Source organism: Sinocyclocheilus rhinocerous, unplaced genomic scaffold (assembly GCF_001515625.1).
Source record: "Sinocyclocheilus rhinocerous isolate Xijiao unplaced genomic scaffold, SAMN03320098_v1.1 scaffold173, whole genome shotgun sequence".
Lineage (NCBI taxonomy): Eukaryota > Metazoa > Chordata > Actinopteri > Cypriniformes > Cyprinidae > Sinocyclocheilus > Sinocyclocheilus rhinocerous.
Genome location: NW_015645056.1, coordinates 900,385 through 909,735, shown reverse-complemented (window position 1 = coordinate 909,735; position 9,351 = coordinate 900,385). Strand labels below are relative to the sequence as shown.

The 9,351-nt window shown below is 36.0% G+C and overlaps 1 pseudogene; it reads right to left on the bottom strand.

The window, feature by feature from the left end:
* The window catches only part of LOC107705140 (oxysterol-binding protein-related protein 1-like), a 9,569-nt pseudogene extending 1,697 nt beyond the window's left edge, over positions 1–7,872 (bottom strand).
* Positions 7,873–9,351: the final 1,479 nt, after the last annotated feature.

The following is a 9,351-nucleotide window of genomic DNA, read 5'->3' as shown; positions in this document are numbered from 1 at the left end:
AAACACAAACACGCACACACACACACACACACACACACACAATGTTTAAATACCTTTATGCAAATGTTCAAAATGTAGCTCAAACACTAGAGCATGACACTAGAGTAATGCATGAGCTGAAGATAATGTATAGCATTGCATTTGTTGCGAAGACTGTAAATGAATCTGCAGTGGTTGTGAGTTTACTGGTTGAATGAATGTATTTCATCATGAGTCAATAAGAGGTCGATGTACCTATGTCTCCATTCTCCAGGGTTCTGATATCAGGTCTCAGACGACAGTCTGTCTGTGGAAGAACCTGCTCCATCTCTGCATCCAGCTCATTCAACTGCAGAGCGAATGATGTGAAAGCATAGTACTGACAGAAAGAAAGAAAGAAAGAAAGAAAAAAAAAAAAAGAAAATGAGTGACAATATGCCACAAAACAATATATGTGTTCAAGCAATGAAAAACGAACTAGAGTTTGGTCCACATGAACTGCTGCTGTGCAGACTGTAGTTAGAGTTTTGCACATGTAGCTCCAGTTGTGCCCACTGTCATTTAGCAATCGAAAAAAACTGTAATGCATATAATAATAATAAAAAAAAAAATCATTGTCTATGTACTTATGCATCATACAGACCTTTTTTGTCATTATGCATATTTGTTATTATAGAGTGCTGAAGAGATTGCATACAGTATTTTTTAATGATGTAATCATTTGAAGGGATTTAGCATTTTAGCACTTCTGAAGTCAATACGTTTTTTGAATTGGTTTTTGGTTACGGTCTGTGTTTAACAAACTCACCTACTCCCTAGTCACTTTCACAGCCTCACTGTTTTTAGAATTGCCCTCTTGCAAACTCAAACTTTTTTTTTTTTTTTTTTGGTATTACGTAGTATTACGTATTACGTAGACATTTCAAATAGTAGCTTTAGAAATAAATATTTTATTGGATTCAACATAAAATTTATTACACATAAATGTTTGGGCTACAATGGCTAACATAAACTATGGAACATAAAAGAAGATAATTTGAGAAACATCTTGAATGTTTCATTATTTTTTCATTCATGCAATGGAAGTCATTGGTAACCAAAACAGCTTTTTACCAACAGTCTTCAAAATACCTTATTTTATGTTCACAAAAGAAAGTAAGTCATTCAGACTTTTTTTTTTTGGCTCAACTATCCCTTTAAAGTGTTTATATATATATATATATATATGTATATGGGAGTCTTATGGGGAAATAATACTCTAAATAAGAAACTAAAACTGCCAGCAGGTGGCGGTAAATGTCTTTATGAGTTATTTATTCATTAGATTTGTTCAAAACGCGGATTCATTCAGAAACTAACACCGCTGTTCCTCACACATGCACAACACTTCTACTGTGGCTTTATAGGTGTTATTTTTTTGGCAAAACTGAGCAAAAACAGACAATATTGTGTTTAAAATATAACATAATATTAAGCTTGTGTGATATCGCTTATCATGTGATATGTGAGACAAAAACTCATACAGGAGCATTTTTGCCCCAATATGTGGAATATTAGGCCATAACTGCATCATATTTGTCAGCAGTCAACTGTATGAAATGTAAGATGACGTACAGGTCAGGGGGCGGGGGCGTTAACTGCGTTAAAACATTTTAATCGCGTTATTTTTTCATAACTAATTAATTAAGTTAACGCGTTAAACTGACAGCCCTAATGTGTGTGTGTGTGTGTGTGTGTCCCATAGCCAATACAAACCCCTCCAATAGGGCCCTCATACTAGAAATGAATCTCAAGGAATCAGAGGCACAAATTGATTCTAATTCAGAAAATTCATTGTAGTTCAGATTCTAATTCAGTAAGAAGTTACATTATAACCAATCATTGTGGCCACTTAAAAAGCACTGGTGCTCATCTCGAGCCCAAATTATATTTAATGCTAAAATGGTAATTATATGATGTTTGGTAATGGATCACATCACAATAACAAGAGTGTGTGTTGATAAATGATGGCATATTCCGCATACTTTTCTGGAGTTGTCTGGCCGCGGTGATATCCTCCAGATCAGCTCACTTCCTGCAATCACCTGCACTGTCTCGGCTTCTGGAGGAGGCATTTCATCCGGCTCTTCATCCGCATTATTACTCTGCAAAAGACCCCAATTCTGCATGTCAGCAACATTTGTACAGCACATTACATTAGACATTGATTAATGTTAATAAATGCCACAAATTAAATGTCAAATCAAATGCATGCGGTATGATCGTGATCATTATCAGTCACCTGTGTGCTTCCCTTCCTGTCCTTCTCAGAGCGCTTTGTGTCAGATTTTCTGTGAGCATCAAATGTCGCTGGATCCACAGAATACAAGCACTCCGTCCACTTGCCATACAGAGCACAGATCTTTTTTTTGCTGGACAGATATAAAGAACATGTGGCCATTTACTGATGTACATTTATTTATGCTTTTGGTAACATTTTAGGTGTTTTAAGGGAACACAAGTAACTAAAGAGATGCTCCACAACGTGCTGTGCATGTTTATGTATGGGCTTTTTCAGTTATTTTGATCGTATACTCGTCGTATACTCGCAAAATGAGATGATGGAAAAAGACGAGGAGAGCAGCCGCTTTTGTTTCTGCAGTGTTAGCCGCAAGACCTTGCCAAGGTGGACTCGCGTTAGCGCTTCGAAATAAACTTTCTAGTTCAACCCGGCAAAGTTTAAATCCCGTTTGACAAGCGCGCTTCCCAGCATCACGTCCCACAATGATTACATGTTTGGTCAGTAGGCTGAGAGAAGGCGGTCTTTAGCAGCGAAAACGCATGTTAATACCAGGTGTAAACAGGGCCTCTGTGCTTTGTGAGGAACAAAAGGTCAAAAGGTCTAGAAGAAGCCTGGTCTTTGTCCTGGGTGGGGGAAACCACCCAACGAAGTTAAAGTCTTTAGCTCGTGATTTCTATCATGGATTTACATGTGATGGTCATGCTGTGCTTCTCTTTGACCATTAATCTTGGTTACTTGCCCCAAATTTTACAAACTCCTTCCTGAGTTGGAATTATCAATAAGTTTTATGTTGTGTTAATGCTGTGAGCTGCTCAAAGCTGCTAGTTGGTGGACGTGCATCAGACTCGTGGCGCCAGGGTATCGTGGACAGATTTATGACGTTGTCTTGTTGTCCTGGGCCTCTTTGTGGAATTTGGCTCTTTGGGTTGTTGTAACACAATCAAGATTACAATGTTGTAATCTTAAATGGTCTGATTCGCCCAATGTTTATGTATTAGGTAGGGTTAAGGGATCCAGAATATGATCATGCATTAATATTTGAACACAGACAAGCAAAGTGATACAAAAAGTAAAGGTTACGCTTTGATAGTCCACTTTAGACATTCTACTAACTATTAGTAACTTTGCAACTACATGTCAACTACCTCTCATTAGAGTATTAGTAGACCGTTAGGTTAGGTTTGGGTTAGTAAAATAAGTTGACATGTACTTGCAAAATTACTTACAGTCAGTAGAATGTCTGAAGTGGAAGATCAAAATGTTACTCACTATATATCCAATCAAATCACAGTAGTGGACCAGAGCTAACTTTACATACTGCACTACACCACACTACAGTCATATCAAATTGAATCAGAAATAACATCAGATATCTGTCATTTTAGTAGTGTTTACATACCTTTTATCAAGAATGTATCCTTCCACTTTATGCAACTCTTTTCCAAAGATGCCACACGGTTTGAAAGTCAAACAACATCTTTCCCCAGTTCTGATAAAAAGCACAGTAAAATCATTTGTGGACCTTGTATGTCTTCCATATGTGACCCTGGACCACAAAACCAGTCATAAGGGTCAATTTTTCGAAATTGAGATTTATACATCATCTGAAAGCTGAATAAATAAGCTTCCATTGATGTATGGTTTGTTATGATAGGACAATATTTGGCCGAGATACAACTATTTGTAAATCTGGAATCTGAGGGTGCAAAAAAAATCTAAATATTGAGAAAATCGCCTTTAAAATTGTCCAAATGAAGTTCTTAGCAATGCATATTACTAATCAAAAATTAAGTTTTGATATATTTACGGTAGGAAATTTACAAAATATCTTCATGGAACATGATCTTAACTTAATATCCTTATGATTTTTGGCATAAAAGAAAAATCTATAATTTTGACCCATACAATGTATTGTTGGCTATTGCTACAAATATACCCCAGCGACTTAAGACTGCTTTTGTGCTCCAGGGTCACATATTAGTTGTTCTTTTCAAACCTTAATTTGTCAAATTAGAGGACAATCCGTAATCTATATGATTTGCACCTACCTGTTATTGTTTGACCTAAAAGACAATTTTATGAGAAATCTAATTCTAAAATGAATCTTAACCAAAGCTGAAGTTAAGAAACTCAAGCTAATTTTCATGGTCTCTCCCATTTAAAAACATAAAATCCACGTAAAATCCAAATTCTTGTCCCCATCATAATCCTTTTAATGGCTTTGCGATGCAAACATCACTCTGGAATACATTAATGGTACCATATGCATGTTAATATAGGCCAGGCTTAAATTCAACACTGTTTTACTCAGTAGGTCCCTGCTCTATTTCTCTACTCACCAAGGGTTTCTTGGGCTAAAAACAGGTCGGGTTGGTCCAGGTGTAGGCTTCATTGTGGCTGAAAAACAACAAATTAACAATACATAAGTCAATCGTGTAGTTGAATTTACATACATACAGTATGTTGAATAAACACATGCTCCACGTGTTTACTGCTATACATGTAAGGCAGTGAATGACTCACAGAGGAAGCTCTAGGGTGATGATTCCACGCGGTTCGGCCTCCACACTCTTTCCCCAGAATTTGAGTTTTGGATAAATGGAGCCATGAAACATGAAGTCGCTCTTTATGCCCTCGGCGTGGAAGGCACTGACCGGCGGATGATGACTGACCTGCTCAGAGACCCATCTGAAGCCCAGATCCTCTCTGATGACACAAAAACACTGACAGTTCATATGAAACATTAATGTGTTCGCTCATAACTGATCAGTTGATGTGAAACACTGACCTGAGCAGCTCGTAGGTTTCTCCGAGCAGCGGGTTGAAGGGTTTTCCCGTCCTCTCCCACTGCGAGGCCACAGCTGACACAGCAAAAGCTGCCACACACTGAAAAACCAAAGAATCATGATATTACCAACAGAGTACAGTTTTTTACAATCACTAAAACACATTTCTTAATACTTAGGTCACTTTTTCAAAACACTTCACAAAGTTCTACTAACCAACTTTCAGCTTGGCACAGCAGTACATTTCACATTCAAAATGAACTAAAACTACCAAAACACTTCATACAGTCTCAAATCAACTCATGTTTTCCATAACAGTAGCAAAGGTTTCAACCCAACAATCACTCAAACAAAATCCCCTTTTGTATAGATGACAATTAAAGATTATGTAAACATGCAAAATTGCTTGTAGAGACCATAGAGTTTTAGTAGTGATTGTGTTTGAGCCATATCAGGTTTATTGAGTATAATTATAAATCAGATCTTTTGCTTATAGTCAAAATTAATGTAATTTTTTTGAGCTAAAATTTCATTGATGTAATAGTTATTCAGTACTAAAATATAATGTGTGTTGTATTTAGATAAGATTACATACAATTTGCATGATGCAAATTCTGTATAATGAAGGTATTTAAATGAAAGCATATTAAATTCAGGTCTTAGCCGTAATCTATATGATTTGCACCTACCTGTTATTGTTTGACCTAAAAGACAATTTTATGAGAAATCTAATTATAAAATGATTCTTAACCAAAGCTGAAGTTAAGAAACTGAAGCTAATTTTCATGGTCTCTCCCATTTAAAAACATAAAATCCACATAAAATCCAAATTCTTGTCACCATCATAATAATTTTAATGGTCATAATCCTTTTAATGGCTTTGCGATGCAAACATCACTCTGGAATACATTAATGGTACCATATGCATGTTAATATAGGCCAGGCTTAAATTCAACACTGTTTTACTCAGTAGGTCCCTGCTCTATTTCTCTACTCACCAAGGGTTTCTTGGGCTAAAAAAAATATATTTACCTTCATTCTGTGGATGGAGTCTTGTGAAGCGCTGGCCTTCTGGATGAGGTATGTGTGCTCCATGTATTCAGTCAATCTCTGAAGAAAACTCAAAGGCTCGTTAAAAATCACCGGCATTGTGATTTTAGACAGTTCCTGCGAAGATTTAAAGATGAGAATAATTGATTAACAGACTGCTTTTACATCAGAACTCGAGTCAACTTTACTCTATAGCGCTTCATAATACATATTGTTTTGTAAAAAAGTTCATCTGTTCAGTTTAATAACTGTGCACAGTTCATGAATTATAAAACAAGTTCAGTTCAAGCAGCTCTACTGAAGACAGTAGTGTCATTATTCAGCTCAAATCAGTTAAAAAAATCAGCAGCAGATCCACTTTTCAAACCGGAGCACTGCTTACATCATGTAAACCTAACAATGCAAACATATTTATGCATATATAGCCATATTTGACTTACCATCCCAATGCATTTTTTGAGAACGCTCCACATACTGACATTGTTTCGTGAGAACATTGCAGCAGGAAGAGCTGACCTATTCCAACATGGAGAGTGAAAAACATTTCTCTATGAGTTCAGAACTGCACAGGTAATCAGAGAACACCAAATGCAAACATGTATTCCAGCCAGTATATTTAAGCAATATTGCTGTTGTTCTTAATATAAGCACTTCTTAATGTAATCACAGCCATGCTGATATTCAGATCAATAGTACGATGGCAGATGTGATACTGCTGATACACAACAGTTCAATAAACAATAAGTTCACATTGAGTAACTTTACAGTAGTTCTATCAACAAAAATCAATCAATCGCTGCATGACACAGAGCAATGCTGCAATGAGGTTAAGTATAAACCAGGCTTAACCCCGTAACCCTGTAACCAAGAAGGGAGCAGATAATTTATGCCTTAAATCACAACTTGCAGATCCATGTAAGCATCATAAGAAAGTATGTAAATTAAATAATATTTCACTAGTACAAACTATAAATGTTCCTCTTTTGGGTCTCATTGCACTGGTTCCTGTAGCTGTCCAAATTAAATTGAAGGCTACATGATGTAGGTCTACGAATGTATGAATAAATGTAAATGTAAGTGAATAAATGTAAATGTGATAGGTGAAACCAACAATGCAACACTCAATATGATATACTATTATATATATCCTTGCATCATCACTCATTTCACCAACCTGAACCTGATTAAAGATTGAAGAACACTGGTCTAAATACTAGGAAACCAACTGTCCAACCTATTATTACTATTATGTTTTTGGTCACGATGTGGGGCCCATCATAATACAGATGCCATAGATCACGACACTCTGCTCAACAGGCTGGAGAAATGTTGTTATGCTAGTCTATTTTAGATCCTATCTTTCGATTCACTACCACTTTGTTTGAGTGATTTAGGTCAAACCTAAAATAAATTTAATAGTATGGAGTGCCACAAGGCTCTGTCTTGGGGCTTATGTCATTATGATTGATTGATAATGTGACCATAATTATATACTTCATGTAGCTAAGTAATGAAATATGGTTTTACTCAGCTAAACAACAGCTTTTAACAGCACGATTAAGCAGCAGCAACAACAATAATAATCATCTGCAAACACTGTAAACTGGCCTTTTTTATATGCAGTGTAAAAAAAATACATGTTTTAAAATGAGATAGGAAACCAATTCACATGAAACCAAAGGTATACCTGTGCTTTTTGACTCCATTGCACTGGGTTTTGTCACCCTGGCTACCGTCCCCTGACTTGATGTCTCTGGGGCCACAGATGAAGCTGTGTCAATAGACACCAAACTGTTTACTGATCTGGCTCTAGAAAAACAGAGAAGGATGTAGGAAAAACATGGAGCTTCATGAGAAAAGAAGAACATTTGATAAATGTTATAAATATAAAGAAATGCATAGAATGATATGGACAGACTAGCAAGACCTATGCTTTCAAAAAGCTTTATAAGCCTCAGTAGATCATAGAGAACACCGATGCCAATGTTTTGTATGATCAAATACGATGCTTTTGGGAAATGCAACCCAGAGCTGAGAATGTGGACAATTAACATCAACAAATGGATTTGTAATACTGTTCAAATTATTTCTTGTTGTGTACATTATGTATATGGAACATATGCATTTAAGCAAACTCTACCATTGTAAAGCATATAGGATTATACGATTATGACAGTATTAGATTCTGCGGAATGATGGCATCTGTCAACAGCAAATTACTGTAAGACATACACTTACACCTTTTTCAGTTTAGTTTCATTTGAATTTAATGTGTAATTCCACTTTCTCATTCTCACAGCTCATCCTGAGATGGTTTATAATGTTGCAGGTTTCTCTGGTTTCAGCACACACTGCTATTTTAAGCGTGTTTACTGTAGTTCACAGTGTACTGAACATCTGTCTACTGACAGAGCCCTAAAAAAGGATCAGTGCTTAGCTATACAACACTCTCAGAAAAAAGGTACAACAGTACTTTTTCAAAAGTAAACTTTTGTGTCTTATTTAGCCCTAAATGTGCATAGTAGTACCTTAAAGGCACATACTGTATTTTGAAAGGGTACCATCACAGTAACAGGTTTTGCACCTTTTTTCTAAGTGTAAACCTTGCCTATAATAACAACTACATTTGCTTATAATAATTGCAAGTAAATTCTATGAATGATTACAAATAAACATCAAGTAACACATATAGTATACACAAATAGTATTTTCTTGTTAAACATACTCCAATAATCTACAACTTACACCCCTCTGGTTCTTCTCACCCCTCGATATATACTTAAATATTAATGTTTTATTGTTGGTATAATTAATTTTAATCGAATTAGATAAGACTCTGTTCATGTGTCTATCCTTGATGATGCCACACCTGAAACATTGATAACAATAATGCCAAAATTTAAGCAGAACTTCAAGCATACTAAAAACATCCCACTGGCTCAGTGACATAAAAAACACAGAGACAAACTGCACACTCAACACTTGATAAAAAAGATATCATGTAGAATACAATATATATATATATATAATCCTGTTTTGATTAAGGTTACTGTACTCTATAGTGACATCATGACAAATGCTACTGTTCTTGTCACATTTACAATCACGTGACCTATCTTTACTTTCAGCGCCAGAGGACATCGTCTGATTAAATCTACTGTCCGTAGCTTCATGTCACAGTGAAATAAGTGACATGAAAGTGAAAATATCAGCAGAGAAGAGCAGAAATGTGAATGTACCTGCTTGAATGGCCTC